Genomic DNA, 25,045 nt, shown 5'->3' on the forward strand with positions numbered 1-25,045 from the left:
TAGCAAGATGAAATGATCATCCTTTAAGATGTATGTGACTCATTGACTCTGGTCTCCTCAGTATTCCTAGAGTAAGACAACCCATATCTCAATTCCATGTATTTTCATTGGTTGTTCCCCTATGCATGGAATAATTTTCCTCCTTCCCTTCTACTATCCTGATTTCCTTCAAGTCTCAGGTACAATCCCAATTTTTAAAAGAAACCTTCCCCAGTTTAGCTTAACGTTAGTGCCTTCCTTCTGAGGCAATAAAAATGAATTATCTCCAATTTATCCAGCACATGTATTGCTTGTACTAAGCTATTTGTATAATATCTCTCCAATTAGGATTATGAGTTGCTTTAAGGAAGAGGCTATTTTTGCCTTTCTTTGTATGTAGAGATAGCTTAACTGGTGATTAATCAATGCCTGACTTGACTTGACTTAAATACATGCAGGATGATACTAGATGAAATCTGAATGGGACCAACCTTAAAGTGAATGGCACAAACAATACCTGTACCTGAAACAAGGGAGGCAAAATGTGGAAGTTCAGATGCATTCTCTTTAAAAAGGTATTAAGAAAGGGGGAAGAGCCAGGATGATGGAGAGAAGCCAGGAGCTCTCACCAGTTTCCATCAGAAAACAATCCTGTAAAAGAATTTTGGAGTGACAGAATCCACAAAAAGATGGAGTGAAACAATTTTACAGCTTAAGATAACTTCAGAAGGATTTCAAGAAAGGTCTAACTTGGATAAAAGGAAAGCACAGCCCAGCACAGGCAGTGTCCAGGGAAGCCAGTAAGAGGGTCTTAGCCACAACACACATCAGCAGCTGAGGTCCCACAGTTATAGCTCAGCAGGCCAACTGTGAAGCCTCCAGGCCCAGCATAGAGGGCAAAACTACCAGACTCCAAACCCAGGGCACAACAGTTGCAACAAGTCTGGGCCACCATAGCACATTGGGCAAACCACCACAAAGAGCTAGTGATAAAACCCCTGGCCCCCAATGCAAAAAGCTTGGGACAGTGCACCCTGTTCCCCAGAAGCAAAGCTCAACTTTTAAAAATGATCACAAAACCAGAAAACAGCTCAGATGGCTCAAAGAAAGCTACTATGGCAACAGAGAAAATCAAAATAAAACTCAGAAGAGGATAACAACATCAAAATGCCTACATGCAAAGCTACAATGGGGAATAGGAATTGTTCTGAAACACAAAAAGTCCTGTAGGAAGAGCTTACAAAGGATTTTAAATCAAGTAAAAGAGATAGAAGAAAAACTGGGAAAAGAAATGAGTTACGCAAGAGAATTATAAAAGAAAAGAGTCAACACCTTAGAAAAGGAAGCACAAAAACCGAAGATAATGACTCCTTAAAAAATAGAATTGACCAAGCTGAAAAATATCCACTGAAGAAAAAAAAGTTCCTTTAAAACAGAATTGGCCAAATGGAAAAAGAGGTACAAAAGCCCACTGAATTAAATAATTTCTTAAAAATTAGAATCGGACAAGTGAAAACTAATGACTCTATGACACATCAAGAAGCAGTCAAACAAAATCAAAAGAATGAATAGAAGAAAATTTAAAATACCTCACTGGAGAAACAACTCACCTGTAAAACAGATCCAGTACAGATAATTTCAGAATTATTAGACTAACTAAAAGCTATGACCAAATAAGAGCCTGAACAGCACCTTTCAAGAAATCATCAAGGGAAACTGACCTGATATCCTAGAATCATAGGGTAAAATAATCATTGAAAGAATCCACCAATCACCTCCTTAAATGAAAATTCCAAGTAATATTGTAACCAAATTCCAGAACTATTGGGTCAAGGAGAAAATACTGTAATCAGTTAGAAAGAAACAATTCAAGCATCAAGGAGTCACAATCAAAATTACACAGGATTTAGCAGCTTCTACACTGAAGGACTGGAGGGCTTGGAATATGACATTCTGAAAGACAAAAGAGCTTGAAATACAACCAAGAGTCAACAATCCATTAAACTGAACATAATCTTTCAGGTTAAAAAAAGATGGACATTTAATGGGGCAATGAGGAAACGAAACTATCACTCTATGCACATTTTATAATGGTATACTTAGAACCCTAGAGAATCAACTAAAACACTACCAGAAATAATTAACAACTTTAGCAAAGTTTCAGGACATAAAATAAACCCACATAAATCATCAGCATTTCTATATGTTACCAACAAAGTTCAGCAAGAAGAGACAGAAAGGACAATTTCACTTAAAATATCCATAGACAATATAAAATATTTGGGAGTCTACCTGCCAAGACAAACCCAGAAACTATATGAAGACAATTACAAAACACTTTTCATGCAAAAAAAGTCAGATCTAAACAAATGGAAAAATATCAACTGCTCATGGGTAGGCCAGGCTAATAAAATAAAAATAATAATTCTACCTAAAGTAATTTACTTATTCAGATTCATACCAACCAAACTAGCAAAAAATTATTTAATAGAGCTAGAAAAAAATAACAAAATCCACCTGGAAGAATAAAAGGTCAAGAATATCAAGGAAATTAATTTTTAAAAATGCAAAGGAAGGTGGCCTAGCTATACCAGATCTAAAACTATATTATGAAGTACTAATCATTAAACTAATTGGTACTGGATAAGAAATAGAGTAGTAGATCAGTGAAATAGGTTAGGTATACAAGACACAGTAATCAACAACTATGGTAATCTAATGTTTGATAAACCCAGAGACTCCAGCTTCTGGGGCAAGAATTCACTACTTGACAACAACTGATGGGAAAACTGGAAAACGATAGGGCAGAAATTAGGCATAGACCAACATCTCATGCCGTACACCAAGACAAGGTCAAAATGGCTACATGATTTAGACATAAAGAGTGATACCATAACCAAATTAGGAGAGCAAGGAATAGCTTACCTGTCAGATCTATGGAAAAGGGAAGAATTTAAGCCAAACAAGAGATAGAGAACATTATAAAATGCAAAATAGATAATTTTGATTACATCAAATTAAAAAGGGTTTGCACAAACAAAACCAAGGCAACCAAGATTAAAAGAAAAGCAGAAAGATAGAAAACAATTTTTATAGCCAGTATTTCTGATAAAGGCCTCATTTTTCACATATACAGAGAACTGAGCTAAATTTATAAGAATACAAGTCATTCCTGAATTGATAAATGGTCAAAGGATATGAACAGGAAGTTTTCAGATGAAGAAACTGAAGTTATTTATAGTCATATGAAAAAATGCTCTAAATCACTATTGATCAGAGATGCAAATTAAAACAACTCTGAGGTACTGACCTCACACCTATCAGATTTGCTAACATGACAAAATGTTGGAGAAGATGTAAGAAAATTGTAACACTGATGCATCATTGGTGGAATTGTCAACTAATCCAACCACTCTGGAGGGCAATTTGGAACTATGCCTAAAGGGCTATAATACTGTACACACCATTTGCTCCAGCAATACAACTAATAGTTCTGCGTCCCAAAGTGATCATAAAAATAGAAAAACACATGTACAAAAATATTCATAGCAGCTCTTTCTGTGGTGTCAAATAACTGGAAATTGAGGAGATGCCCATCAATTGGGAATGGGTGAATAAACTGTAGCATATGTATACAATGGAATATTATTGTGCTGTAAAAAATGATGAGCAGGATGATTTCAGAAAAATCTGGAAAGATTTACATGAACTGATGCTGAGTGAAGTAAGCAGAACCAGGAGAACATTTTACTCAGTAACAACAACGTGTAATGATCAACTATGATAGACTTAGTTCTTCTCAATGATATAAGACAATTCCAAAAGACTCATGATGGAAAATGCTATCCACATGCAGGCAAAGAACTATGAAGAGATCAAAGCAGACTATTTTCATTTTTTTTTTATGGTTTTTGTGGCTTTTTCCTTTTGTTCTTTCTTTCATAACATGACTAGTATAGAAATATGTTTACATGATCATATATGTATTCGATTGCTTACTGTCTTGGGGAGAAGAAATGGGAGGGAGGGAGAGGGAGAGAAAGGGAGAGGTAGCAAAGGAGGGAGGGAAGGGAAAGAAAAAATTTGAAAATCAAAATCTTACCCAAAAAATGAATGCTGAAAATTATTTTTCCATGTATTTGGAAAAAATACTATTTAACTAAAAATAAAAACTACTTAAATTAAATTCAGAACAATCCTTAAACATCCCCCAAAAGATAATCAAGAAAATGAGTAATAAGTAAAAGGCTGCTTATATAAAATGTTAATATCAAAATCCAAAGGTCAGGATTTTTAAACACATTAAAATGAAACTAATAAAGTACAGAACTTAAAATATAAACTACATCGAAATGAGACAAATCAGAAGTCTAATCATTAGGCCAAAATTAAGAAAGTTTAAAATGTAAGCTGCAAACTCAAATAGGGAACTATGAAATAGTGTATTAACTCAGAAAAAATAACAGACTAAAAAAAAAGAAACAGTAGTAGTAATCGGTTTAATGACAACTCAAATTTAGATAGTACCTATATTTAGCATAAATATATATTTATGTATAGTTTTATAAAGTATTCTTCTTAAAAGAATCTTTTGAAGTAAATACTGAAAGTATTATTACCCTCATTTTTCATATAACTGGCACTTATACAGCTCTTTAAGGTTTGCAAATTGCTTTACAAATACTATTTCATTTTATGAGCTAACATTTATATAGCACCTACTATGTGCCTGGCAATACACTAAGTATTTTACAATTATTATCTCATTTGATTCTCACAATAACCCTGGGAAGTAGGTACTATTGTCATCCCCCTTTTACAGATGAAGAAACAGGCATACAGAAGTCAAGTGACTTGCTCAGAGTCACACAGCTAGTAAGTGTCAGAGTCTAGATTTTGAATTCAGGTCTTTCTGACTCCAAGCCCTATGCCACCTACCAGTCTCAGATAAGGAAACTGAAGCTCTGAGGGTTTGTGAACTACCGATTATTACAAGGCAGAATTTGAATTCAGTTCTCATTCTGAGCTTCACATTCTATTACCATATTAAAAAAAGTATTCCATTAAAAACTGATTTCTAACTTTAAAGTATGTATTTGTTTTGGACTAAGGTTCTAACTTGGTCACTGGTCCTATTACCTTAAATCAATTAATTAAATTAATATCCATTTCCTCTGCTAGAAAATAAAGATAATAATGGCTGTTCTGGGGTCCTTACTGAATTATCAACTATATTTCCTGCTGGGGATGGAAGCTCAATTCCATGTGGACAGTCTCGGGTGGGTAAAGGTGGGAACTTCTAAATCTTAGAGTTCTTATGAGGCCCCCCATAAACACCAGGGAATCGAGGAGTGAGACCGAGCAATCTCGTGTATTTCCGCCTCTTCCCGTGAGAAACGTGATGGGAGGAGCATCCCCCTCGAGACTGTCCCGGATCTGGGCACACCTATTGTTATCTAACAGGCACGGTATTCAGGTGCAAACTATGCGGCCGGAGAGCTTAATTAGGATCAGGAAAGCCTGAAGGCGCTCTTAGGTGGGAGGGGCGCGGAGCGGACAGGACAGAAGGCTCCATTTTTCCTCTCTTCGCTCTCCCCTCTCTCTCTCTCCCCACTTACACTTCTACTTCCAATCTCTTATTGTAAGATCTTTGCCTCCTTGGGAGATTCCTCGCTCCCTCCTAAGGAAGAATTCCCCTGCACTTGTAACCAGAACCCTGAATAAAAGCTTAACCCTTGTTCGACTCTGGGAGGTCTCTTCTCTCATACGACTATCCGGTTTGGCCAGCCGAAGACCTGCGAGAGGTAAGGTAAGAAGACTCGGGTAGCCCTCAGGCCTCTAGGCCTGGCAATTTCCCATAATGTTAAAGGCCTTTACTTATTCGCATGTAATACAGAGATCTTAATATTATATTTAAAATTAAGGTCATCTGAGACACAAAGTTCCCAAGCATGATCAATTTATTAGTAAAGCATGAATTTACCAATAAATGTGTTCTCAGCTTCTTCAGCTAAGATCCTAAATGAAGGGGAAAGTTTTTTAATAGCGTGAAGGAATACAGAAAAAAGAAGAGGAAGTCTTAGATGGGGAACAAATTACGATTGGTTAACAGAACTTGACATCATGAATAGTGAAATCAACACAAGCTGTTACAGAGCTGAGTTATGAGAGACAATATGACTGGTGAGATAAGGGAATGAGAGACTAGCAACACTCCTTCACTCCTGTGAGTAGAAATGTTCTTTGTCTAAGTCCACTTACAAATTTAGAGACATTGGACCAGACTTCTTTGGATAAAAAACCAAGTATCCTTCAAGGGTAACACTTCCTTGACACAAGAATGGAACAGTAAAATTAACAAGAGGACTGGATTTCTAAACTTAACTCATTACAGGATATCTGAATCTCTGAACTAATTTAGAGACAAAGAATCATAATGTAGGCAGTTACAGGACAAAATCAATTAACTGTAAATAGGATCAATAAAAAAGACAGAATCAATCTGGTTGTTTCAGTATTTATTATTACAGCAGAAACTTAACAGGTACTATGTACAGCAGTAATAAACTTTGGAGGAAAAGATTAATTTAGTCTTGGTTATATTTAGTTTGAAACACCTGTCAGATATAGGAGAGGGGATACAAAAAGCAATTTGGAAAATTGGAAAAACACTACATAAAGTTAGTAGTTATTATTATACATGACAGGAAAAATAAGAAAATAGAAGTGTTTAGACAGAAGGATTGAATTGAGAATGTAGGTAGTTGTCAGAAGCAGAAATTAAGGATTTTTGAATAGAAAGACTTGGTCCTCAAAGATTGGATGGGGTTTGGGGGGAGATAGCTAGAGTAAAGAATACATACTGTTCATGAGAAGTAGCTAACTAGAAAGAGATGCTGAAGGAGTGGTTAGTTAGACCAGAAGACATAAGAAAAGCAGTAAAAATATTTTAACAGATAACCAACTGAAAAAAGAATATAGAGCAAACAAATTTGAGGGCTTAAAGGAGTCTTATTCTCCAAGGGAACCAGAATGAAACAAAGTTTCAGAATATCCAGGCCTATGCTAATTAAAAATGAAACAGCTCAGGTATGTACAAGCTCTCTCTTTAACAAGAAGGCCTTATTAAATCAACTTACCTTCCTCAAAATTCAATTCCACACACATTATTAACCCCATTAACCATGGGACACTATTATCTACTTGGATTCATGCCAGTTTCTTATGTTTCTTCTATTTATGTATTTGCATCTGCCCAGGAAATTGAGTGGCATAAAGGACAGAACCCTGGACTTGGAATAAGGAAGGCCTGGGTTCAAATCCTGCCCCATATTATATGACCCCAGGCAAGTCACATAATTTCTTAGGTTAATTTCATCATCAGTAAAATAGTGATAATAATACCACTTCTTAGTGAGGCTGCTATGAGGACCAAATGAAATAATATATATCAATTACTTTATAAACATTAGAGTGCTATATAAATGTAAGTCATTATTATCCCTTTTAGGTTTGAATAAATAAGATTAATGCCTTTTACTGTCTTTGTATTTCTTCAAGGCAGACAACAGGAGTTCAGGAAATTAACAATAGTAGTGTAAAGAAAAAAGAGGAAAGGGTCAAGGACAAAGTGTGGAAGGACAACCAAGCTTTGAAGGTGGGATAAAACTAATGACCTCAAAGAGGATAAGGATTGTGTTCATCCTTCGTTGCCGAAGAAGACCATGCCATCAGAGAAACAATGACATGACTTGTACTTAACTTTGGTTTGAGTGAAGGAGGGCTGTGCAGATCACCAGCCTCACTTCTCCTCCAGAGCCATCTGAATCCAGAGACCTGATATTCCTCAGGATGACTGGAGATGACCCAGGATTCACTGGGAGACCTTGGACTCTTTAGGCCAAGGTCTTTGCAGGGACTCACTTAGGGTGAGGCAACACCCATTCACTGAATAGGCCTGTTTAAGAAGTAGCCAAGGCATGGCCCCTTTAATGAAGTCAAGAAAAAGAAAGACATCAAGCTGGGTGGGACAGAGCAACAGTTACTATTGATAATGACTGTCAAGGTGGGATAAAACTAATGACCTCAAAGAGGAGACTCAAAAGTAGGAGTGAAATAAATAAGAGGACCATTTTGAAGATTAGGGGAAAAAAATTTTTTTTTTAATTTTATTTTTCATTTTTAACACAATTTATAAGAGATAAAACAATTCAAACTTTTGGTCAGGTGATACTTCTTTTTAAAGCATTTACAATATGGACCACAAAAGATTTTTTTTTAAACATTAATCAACTGAGACACAAACAATATTTATGTTGCTAACTTCACAAGCTCTTGACCTAATTGTCTCCACAGTATTATTAAGAATTAAAGGACCCTAACGTTGTTGGTCTAAAGTCCTATGCTTAATAGCTTAATTTTAGACTTAACCTCGGATGTTCCCCTACCAATAATCTATAATTTAATAGCTCTGGTATGAAGCTTACAAACCTTTTGACTGTAGGAAATTGCCACCAAGAGTAGGGACATTGCAGGGATACAATATCTCCCCATCTTCATGTCAATTCCAGGTAGGATTAGATTGTCCACTTACATTCAGTCAGGCTTAAAGTCTGCCAGGTGTCAGTGGGGAAATTGAGTCAGGAGAATCCTACCTCAGCCCAGGCTGAAAAGCCACTCTCCTACCTTTCCCATGAGATAACCGTTTGCAGTTCATACCAGCATCTTACAGGCTTACTGGCATCATGGATTGAAGGCTCAGACCGCCTTTCTTGCTATCCATACCTGGAGTTAGACTCAGAAGAACAGTCACTTAATAGTCCCATAGCATCTTAAAATGGCAAGTTCCAATAACCAGGTTTCAAATACGATTATCATTTCACTTTGGTGAAGGAACATCTTCTGAGGCAAGTCTTAAGTGGCTTACATGCCTTTCTATACATGTTCCAGTTCCTGATTAAATAGCAATCATAAAATCAAATTTACCATTAAAACCTTAACTTTTCCATCAATGCCAAATTTTAAAACCTTAACTTTTCCATCAATGCCAAATTTTACCCAAGGTTACCTTCCTCTAGGAAATTTAGACTAAAATTCTTTTCCCGAAACTAAAGATGTCATCGATTTATTCTCAGTGATTAATTCAGTCAATTGTTTTAATACTAATTGCTTTTACCTCACTTTGTAACATGTCCAATTTTTCTCCCCATCACTCCCCTCCCCCCGCTTCCTAATACCTTGCATTCTGATTACTCCTTCCTTCAATGTACCCTCCCCTTCTATCATACCCCACAATTCCCTTATCCCCATCTTCTCTCTTTTCTTGTAGGTCAAGATAAATTTCATACCCCATTCCTTGTATTTCTTATTTCCCAATTATATGCTATAAAAATTCTCAACATTTGTTGCTAATACTTTGAATTACAACTTCTTCCCCCCCCCCCCAAATCCCACTGAAAAGGCAAGCAATTCAATACAGACTAAATATGTGTCGTTTTGGAAAAGATTTCCATAATAATCATGTTGTGTAATACTAATTATATTGCTCTCTGTCCTACTCTATTCCCCCTTATTTTCCCCCCACAATGGACCTTGTCCGTTCTCAAAAGTGTTTATTTCTAGTAACTCCCTTCTCTCACTTGCCCTCCCTTGTATCAATTCCCCTCACCCCACTTGTCGCCTCCTCCCCTACTTTCCTGTGATATGATATAAATTTTCACATCAAATTTAGTGAGCATGTTATTCCCTCCTTCAGCCACATGTGGAAAGAGTAGCTTCATTTTTCCCCTCTCCCCTTCTCCCTTTTCTCCTCCACTGAACAAGATTTTTCTTATCTCTTTTATGAGTTATAGCCTACCCCATTCCATTTCTCCCTTTATCTTCCCAGTATTTTCCTCCCTCACCCCTTAATGTTGAAACTGCCAGATCCTGTGTTATCCTGATTGTATTTCCACAATACTCAAACTGTTTCTTTCTAGCTGCTTGCAGTATCTTCTCCTTGATCTGGGAACTCTGGAATTTGGCCACAGTATTCCTAGGAGTTTCTCTGTTTGGGTCTCTTTCAGGTGGTGATTGGTGGATTCTTTCAATATTTATTTTGCCCTCTGGTTCTAGAATGTCAGGGCAGTTTTCCTTGATAATTTCATGGAAGATAATATCTAGGCTCTTTTTTTGATCATGGCTTTCAGGTGGTCCCATAATTTTTATATTGTTTCTCCTGGATCTATTTTCCATGTCAGTTCTTTTTCCAATGAAATGTTTCACATTATCTTCTATTTTTTCAAACTTCTGGTTTTAACTGCTTGGTTTATCTCAGAGTCATTCATTTCCTTGAACTCAATTCTCTCTTTCAACAAATTATTTTGTTCAGTGAGCTTTTGAACCTTCTCCTCCATTTGGCTAATTCTGCTTTTTAAAGCCTCCTTCTCCTCATTGGCTTTTTGGACCTCTTTTTCAAACTGAGACAGCCTCTTTTTAAAGCTGTTATTTTCCTCAGCAATTTTTTGGTTTTCCTTTAGTAAGCTGCTAACTTGTATTTTAAGCTCTTCTATTGCTTGAGCTCAATTTAAGTTCCCTTTGGAAGCCCTAGAGGCAGAGGCCTTGACTTCCTCTGACAGTATGCCTTGTTCCTCCTCATCTGAAAGGATGGGAGGAGACACCTGTTCCCCAATAAAGTAACCTTCTGTAGTCTTATTTTTTTCCCCTCTTTTGGGCATTTTCCCAGCCACTTACTCGACTTCTGAGTTTCCTCTCCACAACCACCTCGCCTCCAGTTCTGCCAAGCCAGCACTAGGGGCTGAGATTCTGCTGAGCTGCTCCAAACCTTCAGGGGCTTTAGGTGGGGGCAGGGTCACAATTCAGAGTAAGATTAAGATCAGCTGCTCAGGTGGGGGCAGGTCCCCCACACAGGGCTCAGTTCCCTCAGGGGGTTTACAATGAAACTTTCAACAATGGATGCAGGATGCTGCCTACTTTGGGAGCCCCGTCCCCTGCTGCCTCCACTGCTGCCACCCGAGGAGGCCCAAGTTATGGGGACACCCTGCTCCCTTCTCAGCCAGTGGAAAAGACCCTCTCCCTAACCTTCAGTGCCTGTGGGTTGAGGGATCTGCGCTGCTGCTGGAGATTCTGTCCCTGAAGCCTGCTTGGTTCTGCTCGTCCTGGTGCTGCGTAGCCAAGACTAAGCTGGGCTCTGCTCCACATCTGGTATGGCACACCTTTCCTGTTGGTCTTTCAGGTCACTCTGGGCTAGAAATCTCCTCCACTTTATTGTTCTGTGGCTTCTGCTGCTCTAGAATTTGTTGAGAGTTCTTCTTTACAGGTATTTTATGGGCTGTGGGGTAAGAGCTAGTGTATGTGCGTCTTTCTACTCTGCCATCTTGAATCCCTCTCAAAAAAAATAATCTTAATCTTGAAGTAATCATTTCTTCCATCTCAAACATTAGTTGTTGTGTTTCATTCAGTTATAATGTAAGCTTCTTGAGAACAGGGAATGTCATAATGTTACCATTTACCCCTCAATACCTAGGTACACTTATAGGCATAAAGTATTAAAAATAACACACTAAATAAATGCTCTCTGACTCACACACACAAAAAATAAAGCAACAGTGGGCAAACAGATATTATTGACTAATTAAAGGCAGACAGCACAATTTAAAAACAGACCCAAAATAAGATGACTAGGACTCCTAGTTTCTCATCTGGCTACACTACTCTGGGCCATCTTGGGCTTTTCCACCATGTCCCAGGAAGCTTATTCTTGGGGACAGTCTCATCAGTCTTGGTACCCCACCTCCTCACTACCCATTGCCTTTCTGGAAAGTGGAACCAGGAACTCCAAACCTCCACTTAAGGAGCTGGCTAAGTTCAGATGTCTCTGGAATTCTCTGACTTCTCCATCATGCCCCTACGTCAGGTAGGGCTGCCCTAAGGAAAAAAGGCTAAAATTACCAAAGACTTCAAAAGGAAGAAAATTGCAATAAAAACTGATGACAATCTGATAAATGAAGAGAATATAATAAAGCTAGAAGGAAAGGTAACAATTCAAACCTCTCTGAGTTAATATTACAAGACAAAGGAAATTTAACCAAAAATCTGATGAAACACAACTCTATAAATTCCCAAGAGAGCAAAAAACCAAAGCTGTAAGTTCTCATATGGTTCAAAAGTGAAATGGAACCATAAAAGACTAAGTTAGAAGGGAATAAATATCAAAATTTATGCTTGTAATAGCAGAAACAATTAATAGGATAGAAAAACTTGATTCTACAATGGCAAGTCTCTCCAAAAAACGCAAAAGAGAGGGCTATAAATGGGGAATATAAATATAGTGAAGGACAATCTGGAAGAAGAGAAATAAAAAGCAATAACAATAAAATTAACATAAGAGCTTTATTCAAGCAAAGGCCATTGATTTTGAAGGAAAAAAATGTGTAGCGACATCTACATACTAAAGATCATAGAACTTTAAGAACGTGATAAATTAAAAAAACACATAATGCAAGAAATAATACAAGACAACTGCCTGGAACTTCTTTATTACCTAAAATACAAGAGCAATCAAAGGTCTAGTGATGACACATAGTATATAGTGAGACTTAATTCCAACAATGAACATGGTCATGTAAGTTATTAGGAGAAAATTGTAACATATAAAAGAAATTTGAATATCACAAGAAAATTCTATGTCCACTAGAAATCTTAGGTGGGAATATTATTGAAAAACAGTCACTTCATCCATACTCAAATGAAATAACCTGAAAACTTGCGCCTAATGATTAATGAAAAAAGTACATTAAAGAAAGGAATCACTTGAAGCGTTCCTGAAAAGAAAAAGTATTTGACTTGCCAACCTATACAACAGAAAAACAAGATATATAAACAAATACAACTACCAAGAAAAGAATAAGCTATAAAATGAATTACACTTTTTAGAGAGAATTTTTTTTAGGAGAAACATTCTGGAGAAATCTGTCAGGTTAAAAACAACAAGAGAAGGTATTATAACATTTCTTTTAAAAGTACACAGGTATAGAGATCAAAGTTGAATTTAAAGAGAAATGACAGCAGAGGAGCAGGCATGAAACATTATAGACTAAACTCCACAACTTCCTCTAAAGGTAAATCGATATATATACATATACATATACATACATATATATACGAATATTTAACCAGACAAATACACAGGCAATTATAAAAAAAAACACTAGGTTTGATGATATGAGATTGCAAAGCTTTTGCACAAATTTAAATATATCTAGGATTGAAAGGGAAGTGTCAATTGCAAAAAAAAAATCTTTGCATCAGCTATTTCTGATATGGGTTTGATATCTAAGACATGTCAAAAATTAACAGATCAATAAAATCAAAACCCATTTCCCAACAGACAAGTGGAACAAAGTTTTCAAAATAAGAACTGCAAATATTAACAATCACATGAAAGGATGCTACAAATCACTAATAATGAAAGAAAGGTAAATCAAAATAACAGGGTGGAGCTGTGATTTGACATAACCATTCTAGAAATTTGCAATGATACAAATTTAAAAGTTATTTTAGAAAATACCCTTTGATTCAGCTATGAGACAAAGACGCCAATGAGGTCACTGACAAGAAGAAAGGGTCAATATATACCAAAATACTTATACCAATGCTTTTGCAGGAGCCAAGGACTAGAAACAAAGTAAATGTCCAACTGGGGAACTACTATGCAAACTAGAGTACATGAATGAACTGATGCAAAACCAAGTTAACAGCCAGGAGAACGATATACACAATGAACACAATATATAAATGTAAAGAAAACCCATAAAACAACTGAAAATAAAGACTGCAAAATTACAAAGACCAAGAAGCATCCAAACAAGAGATATAAGACAACTACCTTCCACTCTGAAGAGGTAAGGGTATCCATGGTTGTGGAATATTACATATAATTTACGTTTTTGATATATTAATCAGTTTTACTGAATTTTTTTCCTTCTGCCTTTTAAAAATTATTTGTTATAAAGGATGCGCCTGTAGGGATACAGAGAAAAATCTAGGAAATGTAAAAACAAAAGATATTAAAAAAAAAAATCTATTTTTGCAAAGCAATGTAACTATCAAAGAGGGTGGTTATTAGAAATAGCAGTATTACAAGGTGGAAAATGAAAAAAAATAATTTCCTTAAAATCCATATTGAATTAAAATAATTATTTTATCTAATAACTGATCACCATACTAACATAACACTGTCAAACAAATTTAAAAACATACCAGTTGTTACAAAACATCTGAACTTCAACAATTCTCTAATACAGGTTTGGGGGGGGGAAATTTCTAAATATAGAAAAAAAACCAATTGAGAGTCACATGGAAGTAAGTTAGAATCTAAAAAATTCATAAATTAAACTTAACTGATTTATAAGAGTACAAGGAACATAAAATTGTACCAAATATATTTCCCTGTTTTAAAGTTTTAAGTTTATGTAAAACACTCATTTCCACAGCATAGTACAATAAAAAGCTGATTGTACATGAAACTGCAAATCTACTACACACAACTTGCTATTCCTTTCACATATACAACAAAATTATCATATAGATTTTTTCCTCCCCTCCCCTGGCCCCTCACCCTAGAGATAGCTACCATTAGATACACATATATAGATATAGATGTAAAATTATTTTATACATATTTCTATTTAACAGATCTTTCTCTGGATGCAGATGACTTCTTTCTTCAGATGTCCTTTATAGTTATTTTGAGTATTTATAATAGTCAAACTATCTTTTTGTTCAAAGTCATTCTTAAAACAATACTGCTGTTGATATAGACAATATTCTCTTGGTTCTGTTCATTTCACTAACCATTATTTCTTGCAAGTCTTTCAATGTTTTTCTAAAATCATTGAGCTCCTCATTTCTTATAGCACAGTAGTATTCCATCACACTCATATACCACAACTTGTTTAACCATTCTCCAACGGATGGACAGTTATTTTTTAAATATGCGTCAATTCCATATTCATAGCTAACTAAGATGTGGAAGTAGTATGCTAAGAAAGGAAGAGATCAAAAGCTGAGAGATGGAAGAGGAAAGTAGAAAGACAATGAAAACACAAAGTGAGGAGAAAACAGTCATATACTCAGTACAGAAAGGGAGATATGAAAGTGAAGGAGAGAAATAAGAAGGAAGTTCAATTTCAAGGTAAAATAAAAAAGAAATTGGTATTTAGAGTTACAGTTTTCATATACCATCACATCCCAAATATTCATTTTAATGGTGAAGACACAGAAAACTAGAGCAAATTACTTCAATAAAACTCAATTCAATAAACCATTTATTATTTATTTTACTATGTAAAAGGTTAACTATGCTAGGAACTAGTGATAGGCAAAAATAAAACAGTTCCTAATGAATAGAAATGACATAAAATAAAGTATTCTAAGAAAGTTTCAAATAAGACAATTTAAATGAAAGGTTGTCTAGACCTGAAACCCTTGAATCCTCTCAAAAAACCAAGATATATTCCAAGTAAGAAAAATACTTACAGGAAGTCTCCATAGAATAACCAGAAAAGATACTTCAGAAATGAGTAAAATTTGCTTACGCTCAAGATTCTGATCCTCTTCTCTTTATATACTCATTCTCTTTGTTATTTCATCAGCTCCTCTGGATTCATTTATCATCTCTATGCAGATGACACAAAAATCTATATAACCTAGCCCTAATTTCTGTGTTGATTCAGGTTTGCATCACCACCTGTCTAGGCCTACTGGATATTTCCATCTGAATATCTCATAATCCATTAAGTATTTGCTAAGGATCTATTTTGTGCCAAGTACTGTGCTAGATTCTGAGGACAAATATATAATAAATGAAACAATCTCTACTTCCAAAGACCTTCCATGTTAATATGAGGAGACAAAAATGATGGATAAAAAGAATATATAGAATAAGCAGAGAGAAAATAAATACAAATAAATGCAAAGTAGATACAAGAGAGTTTGAGAGAACCAGTAGCATCTGAAGGGCTTCTTGTGTTGTTGAGCTGTTTCAGTCCCAGTTATTTCCTTCTCCAGTTGTGGACCCATTTTATAAATGAGAAACTGAGACAAACAAGGTTAAGTGACTTGCCCAGAGTCACACAGCTAGTAAGTGTCTGAGGCTGGATTTGAACTTAAGGCCTTCTAACTCCAAAGCCAGTGCTCTATCTACCACACAACCTAGCTACTCTAAAGGCTTTAGATAAAGGTTTCATATATACAAAGTGGTGTTTGAACTGCACTTTGAAGGAAGTGGTTTCCATGAAACAAAGGTGGGGTGCACAGAAAATAGAGTCACATGAGGGTAACGAGTACGGTTTGGCTGAATCTGGCTGCAGAGTTCATGAGTGAGAGTGATGTATAATAAAGCTTGAAAAATAAGTCGGGGCAAGGTTGTATAAGGTTTTATAAAGCTAAACAAAGGATCCGTTTTCTAAGTTATAAAGTAGAATACTAAAGTCACATACAATTGTGGTTAGAAAAAAATTAAGATAATTAAGAAGACAATGCTATGAATCGAATTTAAGTAAAGCTAGACATAATACCTTTTGTGGTCTATTGAGGAGAAATCTTAATTTTTCAGCATTAAATGGAACTTTACAAAAACTGATCACATGCTAGGAAACAGCACTAAAAAGCTGTGGAAAGGCAAAAGCATTATACGTAATACAATAAGAACTGTCATCAATAAGGAAAACACCAAGAGAAGACTCAGACTCATCATAGACTCAGACCTGGAAGGGACCTTACCTAGTTCAACCATTTGATTTTACAGAAAAGGAAAATTGGGCCCAAAGAAATTGTAACTTGGCTAAGATCACAAATGTAGTAAGTGGCAGAACTGCAATTCTAAACCATGTCCTATAACTTTTAAGCCTAAGATATTATCTAAGAAATGATGAATAATTTAGTATTTATAAAAGTTTATCTTTATATCATTTGTAATTTATAATATTTATAATTTCATTGCTATGAGACAAAAAACAAAAATGTCATATATCTAAGGTAATACCTGCAAAAAAGTTGAAGCAATTATGTTAATAAAAATATTGAAAATACCAATGAATTGCTCATGATACTAAGAGAGAAAACTAAAAAAATCAACAAATAATATCTAAACAAACTCAAAGTTACAAATTATGAAAATTAAGAGCTATTAACAAGATTGAAAACAGACAATAAGGGCCATTTTAAAATATTAATAAACCAATATGTAATTTTAAAAGAGGGAAAAAAATCAACATAATAAAATAAGAAGTTACAATGAATGCTTTTCAGAAGAAGAATTATAAGCCATCAACTGTGAGAAATGATTAAAACTTTTGTTTCCACAGAAACTATGTAGTACATGACTTATGAAATGTAGGGATCCATAGATAACCAGAAAGTCTTTCGACTTGCAGCAAATATAGGAAAATAAACTGATTGTAGAAGAAAGCAGTGGTGGATGTTGATTAAATATTTTCACTCCTCAGGCTTTGATCAGCATACCTAAGAGAATTTCTCTGCCTATGGCTATTAAGGAGGAGACATTTAAACAGAGACACTATCAACATAGATTAATACTAGATTTATCTTCTAGCAGAAGAGGGAAATTGAGATATATAATGGGGAAATTTGTTTCCATAAGTTCAGAATAACAATCAACAGAAGGGGAGACATAACTGTCTCACACAGAAGATAATGGGCAAAGCAAAGATCCAACTGGTTTTATCTTGTTTTGAGGTTAGAAGTCCACTAAGTAGAGTAAAAGTTGTCTTGCTTGAAATGTTCAAATGTAATAAAGCTTATGGCCAATTTTAATACCATACCATTAACACTAAGCAACTAATGTTTTCAGGGAATGAACTTTATAAGGGAATTGGGGGTATCTGTCGGAAAGTGTCTGTTGTGCTGAAAAATAAAAACCTTTAAAGTTTTACTTTTACCATATCATGCTTTTTTCTCTTTAACTGTAGGACAAACAATGATATCACCTGTATTACAGCCCATTGGAATCCTAATGAACTGATTAACCATCACACAAAGCTCTTCAGCTGCTTTTTATCTTTTAACTTTCACCGAGGCTCTGCACTAATTGGGGCAATCAAAGCATTCCAGAAGGGCTAAATTATTCTCTGGGCTACAGTAACCAGAGTAATATTGCCTCATTAAATATATTAAAAAGACAGAGGTTCTCCAAATCAGCTTTAAAAACAAAACAAAAACAAACAAAAAAAAATGGAGACATGTTATAGTCAGCCAGTGAATAAATAAACATTTATTTAGAACCTATCATGTGTTAAGTCATTGTGCTAAGCTCTGGGGATACAAAGAATGGCAAAAGACCCCTACTCTCAAGGAGCTCACAGTCTAGCAAAAGAAACAGTAAATAAACTATGTACAAATAAGTTATGTAGAATATAAACAGAATCAACAGAAGGGTGATACTAAAAATAAATGTGGATGAGGAAAGATTACCTGTAGATAATGAAAACTAACCTTTGTAAAAGGTAGCAATAAATTAGTTTAAATACTTAAATACTTTCTTTTCTAATTTCTTAATTTTTTAATGCAAAATTTCCATTTGTTACAAAATTTTTCAGATTGGTATTATGATTAATGAATTATACAGTTACTTTACTCCAAACTCCAACTACATCTATGATCCATACAAATCAAACAGAAAGAATAATGAATAAGTTCTTTTTGTTTGTTTTTAAAGGCTAGTGACATGAAATTTTTCCATTACATTTGCATAGTGATACTTCTACTCAGTCTCCCTATTATTCAAGAGTTCCTTACAATATAGCTTTAGCTACCCTGACAACTCAGTTGCCTGGCCAGTGGCTTTGTTCAAATCCTAAAGCTCCATGTTTGGCTGCACGCTGAGCTCAGTGCTTGCCTATGATCTGAATACCAATTAAGAGTACTGTCCGTACCATTAGATGAGCCTAAGACACAAAAGTCTCTACTATCCCAACTACTTTCATAAGCTTAAGAGACTGAGAAATGCATCTAAAAACTCTTCTTATTCCTTAGGAGGACAATAGGGAAAGCACGTAAGTTTGAAAATGTCAATTGTTTAATAGTTTTATTCTCACTTAAGAAGTTCAGTAAAATTTCAATATGATTTTAAACTATTTCTAATTCTTTTAATTTATTAGGTAATTTTTGTTGTAAAAGATACAAATTTTTTCCTGCATTTTCCATGAGCCAAGAACAGTATTTCAAAACATCTCAACTATGTAATCATTAAATCAAAGGATTAGCTTCTTTAATATGAACTGAGTATGCCTGACTGGTGGCACTATGCTAAGCATGACAAATATCAATCTTCTTGTTTATCTTTCCAAGGATATATAATTCCATGACCCCACTCTCACTTTGATATGACTAACTTTACTGAATATACTATAAATATCTTGTAATTAGTGAACTAGTCCCTGAATAACAGATAAAAACAAAAAAATAACCATTTGCTTGATGGTATCAAATGAATATTATGAGTAACTTAGTTATTGTGATTACCTACATAGAATATAACGTTCATCTTTACATAATTTAACTTAACATAATACCACAATCTGCACCAGTGTTAAAAAACTCATTCTGGGTTGCCTCTTAAACAAATAAAGATAAATGTTACACCAGGTTTGCAAAATATGATTAAAAAGGGGGAGGAGATCAAAAGGAAGGCATTTGTTCCACTAGTTTCAGAATCAAACATTCAAGAGCAGATGAAACATGACAAAGAAATCACTATAAACCAAGGACCATATTACATGTATTCACACAGTCAGAAAGACATTCAATATTGAAAAGTTACACTTAATTGATTATGTAATGTTTGTTTATAGAGATGGAAAATTCTTTCTTAAATTCTTTCTCTGTATTACATTGTCAAGACCTTATGTTGTTCATATCAGGATACAAAAAAATATGTGGAATACTATGGAATCTAATATTTCTCTTTAGGGATATAACCTAAGTGTGCCTCAATGTTCCCTTACTACTTTAAAAATAACAAAAATAAAATCCGTCTATTACCATTGAAACAACTGTATATAATGTTGGATAGAGCAATGAGACCTGGAGACACGCAAATCAGAGTTTAAAATGATCACTTCAGACACTTTGTAACCCTATTGTGAGCTAGTAGTCACTGAACTTCCAAGCTTCAGATTCCTCAACTGTAAAATGAGGACAATAATAGCACCTACTTCTCAGAGCTGTTGTAAGGTTCAAATGAGACAATTTTAAAGCACTTAGCACAGTGCCTAGCACACAGTAAGTACTATATAAATATCAGTTATTAACCACTCTGTGCCTCAGTTTTCTCATCTGTAAAAAGAGAATAATAATAGCACCTACTTCCTAAAGTTGCTGTGAAGATCAAATGAGATATTTATAAATCTCCTTGTAAACCTGAAAGTATGTGTGAATGTAAGGTAGCTATTACTGATCATCATATAACTAAATTAAATGATCTTCAACAAACTAGTCTCTATAAAATGCCTATTATAAGCCAGGCACTGTGATAAACTCTGGGGATACAAAGAAAGGTAAAAGACAATCCTTGCTCTCAAGGAGACCACAATCTAATAGAGGAAATTAATAATTTATGTACAAATAATTATGTACAAACTGGAATCACCAATTGAGGGAAGGTACTCGCATTAAGAATGATTAGGAAAAAGCTTCCTATAGAAAGTGGGATTTTAGTTGGGACTTAAAGGAACCCAGGGATGCCATGAGGCAGAGATGAGGAGGAAAAACATTACAGGCATTGGGGGTGGGGGGAAGGTTGGGGAGTGGCAAGCCAGTATAAACAGCCAGAGTTGGAGATGCAGTATCTTTTTTTGAGGAACAGCAAGGAGACCAGTGTCACTGGATCAGGGTTCATGAGAGAGTAAAGTACAAGAAGGCTGGAAAGACAGGGCTAGGAGGGGCAGATTACAAAAGTGTGTGTGTTCGTCCTTCGTTGTCGAAGAAGACCATGCCATCAGAGAAATAATGACATGATTTGCACTTGACTTTGTTTTGAGTGAAGGAGGGCTGTGCAGGTCACCAGCCTCACTTCTCCTCTAGAGCCATCTGAATCCAGTGACCAGATAGATATTCCTCAGGATGACTGGAGATGACCCAGGATGAGGCAATGGGGGTTAAGTGACTTGACCAAGGTCACACAGCTAGTGAGTGTCAAGTGTCTGAGGTGAGACTTGAACTCAGGTCCTCCTGACTCCTGCACTGGTGTTCTATCCACTGCACCATCAATGTGAAAGAGGATTTTACACTTGATTCTAGAGGTGATAAGCAGCCAGTGAAGTTTTCATTGCATAGGAGGGGGTAACATGATTGTACCTAAACTTGGGGGAAATCATTTTGGTAGCTGAACACAGTGAGGTGAGATATGTGTTGCAGGCAGTCTAACCAATATGCTACTTTATAAAAGACCAGGTATGAAGTGATGCTGTGTCAGAGTAAAGAAGGGAGCATATGAAAGAAATGTTATGAAAGGAAATTTGACAGGCCAGGTCTTGTCAGTTCATACAGTACTAGCAACTTACCTGAAACAATCACATACTTTATCTTGGAAATAACAACAGTATCAGTTAGCATTTAGGTAGCACTTTAAGGTTTACAAAACAAATAGGTGGTGCACTAAATAGAGCACTGGACCTGAAGTCAGGAAAACCTGAGTTCAAGTCCAGTAAGGCAAGTTACCTAACCTCTGTCTGCCTCATTTTCCTCAAATTTTAAAATAGGAATAATAATACCATCTACCTACAAGGGGTACTGTGAGGATCAAATGAGATAATATTTGTAAAGGGCACTGCACAGTGGCAGGAGCATAACTGGTGCTTAGTAAATGTTTATTCTTTTAATTCCAGAGGTAAGGTACTATTTATTATTCCATTTTACAAGAGAGGAAACTAAGACAGAAAGAGGCTAAATTACTCATCCAGGGTCTTGAGTAAGGTTCTAATGCCAAATTTGAACTCAGTTCTTCCTAACTCCCAAGTTCAACTCAGTGACGTACAACCTAGATGTTTATTCAAGCCCTTCTCTATAGGAAGAGTTTTCAAAGTGTTTCATCTATGCAGGCACTTAAGCACAAAAATACAAAGTTGGACAAAATATATGTTCCTAAGAAAATAATATATACTTATATAAAAATAATAAGGCAATATGTGGTGAAATGTTATAGGACTGGTACAAGGAAGACTAGAAGTATTCTTAGTGTACATGATTTGTGGGGAAGATTGATTCAAACAAACAGATCTTGTACATCACTGACAAAGAAAGTTGTCCTCGAACACCATTTTCAGCACATAAGTTGCCCTGAGGAAGGTGGTAGAGTGGGAAGAACACTGGATTTGAAGTCTGGAGACTGTGCTGTCCTTGGTCTGCAGCCTTTATTCACTCTCTTTCTTCATTTCTGTTGTTGGGAGTATTCAAGAATCAATCTCTCCTGTTTTAGTTTTCTTTCTAAAAATTTTTCAAATTCTTCTTTATCACTGAATGTCCATCTTTTGTCCTGCAAGGTGAAGTTCAAATTTGCAGGATAGGTCACACTGAACTGTATCCTGAGCTCCACTGCTCTTTAGAACACATTATTCCATTCCTTCCTCCTTTTTCTAGTGGGTGCAGAATTGCATTACTTGAATGTCCTTTCCTTTGTATTTCAAAGTCTTTCTCCTAATGGCTTAGAGAACTTATTTCTGATGTGAATTATTAAAATTAACCACTGTATTTGAAGTCTTAGGGTTTTTTTTTGGTTTTTTTTTCTGGAAGTGGTCTATGAATTCTTTCAATTAGAATTCATTTTCTATGTTCAAAAATTCTTGGCAGTTCTCTATTATTTCCTTCAATATGGTATTAAAGTCATTGGTGTGTGTGTGTGTGTGTGTGTGTGTGTGTGTGTGTGTGTGTGTGTGTGTGTGTGTGTGTGTGTGTGTAATTTCTTTTAATGTTTCTGTTTTTTGCTTTTCTTTTTCTATGATGTCCTTCATTTCTGCTTATGTGCATTCCCAATATACTATTCTCTTTGAATCTTGCCATTGCAGATCTGCTTTTCTAACTGCAGATTTGTTCTTCTAAGCTGTTCATTATTTTTGCCATGCATAAATTCTGCTCTCATAATTATTTCTCTTTTTAAGCCACTAAGAAATAGCAGCATGTTGTGGTCCCATGTTCTCCTCAAAATCTACAGGATCCTCTGTGTCATCAAGCATTGGATCACTTTCCTTCATTTTGCATTGCTGATTCATAGATGCCTGAACTCATTTACAAGATCTGGAGGCCATATTTCCTTCTGTTGTTACTGTTTTACCTGCTGATTCATCTGTTTATGTTCAAGGTCTTTGAGTTTTCTTCTTCCCAAAATCTATGGTACTATCAGTGGCTCCCCATCCCTTATTTTGCTTTATCATTCACTTCCTGACTTCCTCCCCCACTCTGATTACAGTTTTCTTTGGGACTAGATCTCAACACATCTCAGCCTCCTCCTACACTGGGCAATTCACATTTCACCAGCCCAGGTCGCTGCCCCAACTGACTTCTGGGTATCAGAAGTGGCCCCAGCTACATGTTATATTCTTTCCCTCAGGCTTGATGGAGTGTTGCACAGCCCCCCATACATACATTGCCCTGTTGTGGTAAACCAAGGGTTTTTGTTCCTCCATTCTATGGCCGAACACTGGCATTTCAGAACCTCTTTTCCCCAGTACCAGCAGTTCAGCACTTACAGCACTGGTACTTCTAGACTGCAGACACCAGGAAACTTAGCTCCTGAAGGGTTGTGGTCAAGTGGGTTATCTATCTCTGAACAAATTTCTACAACCTAGAACCAGGGTCTTCATAGCACTGGAAAGAGGGAGGGGAAACCAGCATACGGGTTGGCTAATGCAAGCTTGCTGTCAATAGCTTAGGAGGTGGTGAGGTGTGGGTGGAAGGGAGTGCATTGCCAAGTAGGCTTGGGTCAGTGATTATCAGTGTCTAGGTTTATAAAGCCCTTTGCAGTCTGGATATCCAAGCTCATGGAAACAACTAATGGTGCTTTATCTTTGGCACATAATTTCTATTTTGGAGAGGTCTGAGAGGCCATGGGGATCAGAAAAAAAATCTAGTTTGCCATCTTGTTCCTCATGTGACCAGGAAATTACAGTAGACTTTTAATTTGTCTCCCTTCCTTGAATCTCACTTGGCTCCAATCTATCTTCTATACAGATGCTAAAAGCAATTTTCCCAAACCATGAGTCTGCTCGCATTATCTCCGTACATCCCAATGCTTCCCTAATACTACCTATGACTTGATCAAGTTCTATGGCTCCCTATTACCTCTAAGATCAAAGATGCAACTTTTAGCATCTGCAGTTCATTACAAATGCTCCCCTCCCTCCCTTTCCAGTCTTCTCTCACTTGATTTCCTTCCCTGTAACCTATAATAAAGATATGATTTGCCTACTCCCTGTTCCTCCGACCCAGCTCCATCTTCTGTTTGAGTACCTTTGCAATGGCTGTCCCTCAGGCTGGAAATGTTCTCCCTCCTCATCAGCACCTCTTGGAATCCCTAGGTTTTTTCGTATCTTAAGTTCAAATGACACTGGGTCAATGAGCCCTTTCTTAATATTCCCAGTTGCAAGAGTCCTCCCCTCTAAGGTTACTTCTATCTAGTCTATATGTGTCTTGTATGAACCTTTTATTTACATGTTCTATCTTCCATCAGAATATATTTGAAGTTAGAGACTGTTTTTGAGTTTTCACATAATATTCTTTGCATTTAGCATAATGCCTAGTTACACAAGTGCTAAATATATGTTTGTTAAGTATCTCTTTACTTATTTGGGGCATCAATTCTGCATTAATCATTTTTGTTCTGGCTTTTCCAGTCTAAAGGTCACACATGCTAAATGGTGAAGAAAACAGAACGGAACACTTTATCTATCTAAAGGGTCTTTGGTACACATCATGATAGTTAACACTTCCAATATATGCAACCAAATAGTTTCCGTAACTCTTTCCCCCATCCTGGTTCATGGATTTCTTCATA

The 25,045-nt window shown here is 35.9% G+C and overlaps 1 protein-coding gene across 14 annotated transcripts in view; it reads right to left on the minus strand.

The window, feature by feature from the left end:
* The window catches only part of AKT3 (AKT serine/threonine kinase 3), a 428,671-nt gene that overhangs the window by 257,236 nt on the left and 146,390 nt on the right, over nucleotides 1–25,045 (minus strand). For 2 of the 14 annotated variants that reach the window (XM_072647614.1, XM_072647613.1), the window contains exon 1: nucleotides 1,590–7,870. The exons of 11 other annotated variants lie outside the window; for them this stretch is intronic. The gene's annotated coding sequence lies outside the window, so the exon portion shown is untranslated. Of the gene's footprint in view, nucleotides 1–1,589; nucleotides 7,871–25,045 lie in introns of those variants that run through there. One more of the 14 variants, XM_072647617.1, reaches the window with a different exon arrangement.

Source organism: Notamacropus eugenii, chromosome 2 (genome assembly GCF_028372415.1).
Source record: "Notamacropus eugenii isolate mMacEug1 chromosome 2, mMacEug1.pri_v2, whole genome shotgun sequence".
Classification (NCBI taxonomy): Eukaryota; Metazoa; Chordata; class Mammalia; order Diprotodontia; family Macropodidae; genus Notamacropus; species Notamacropus eugenii.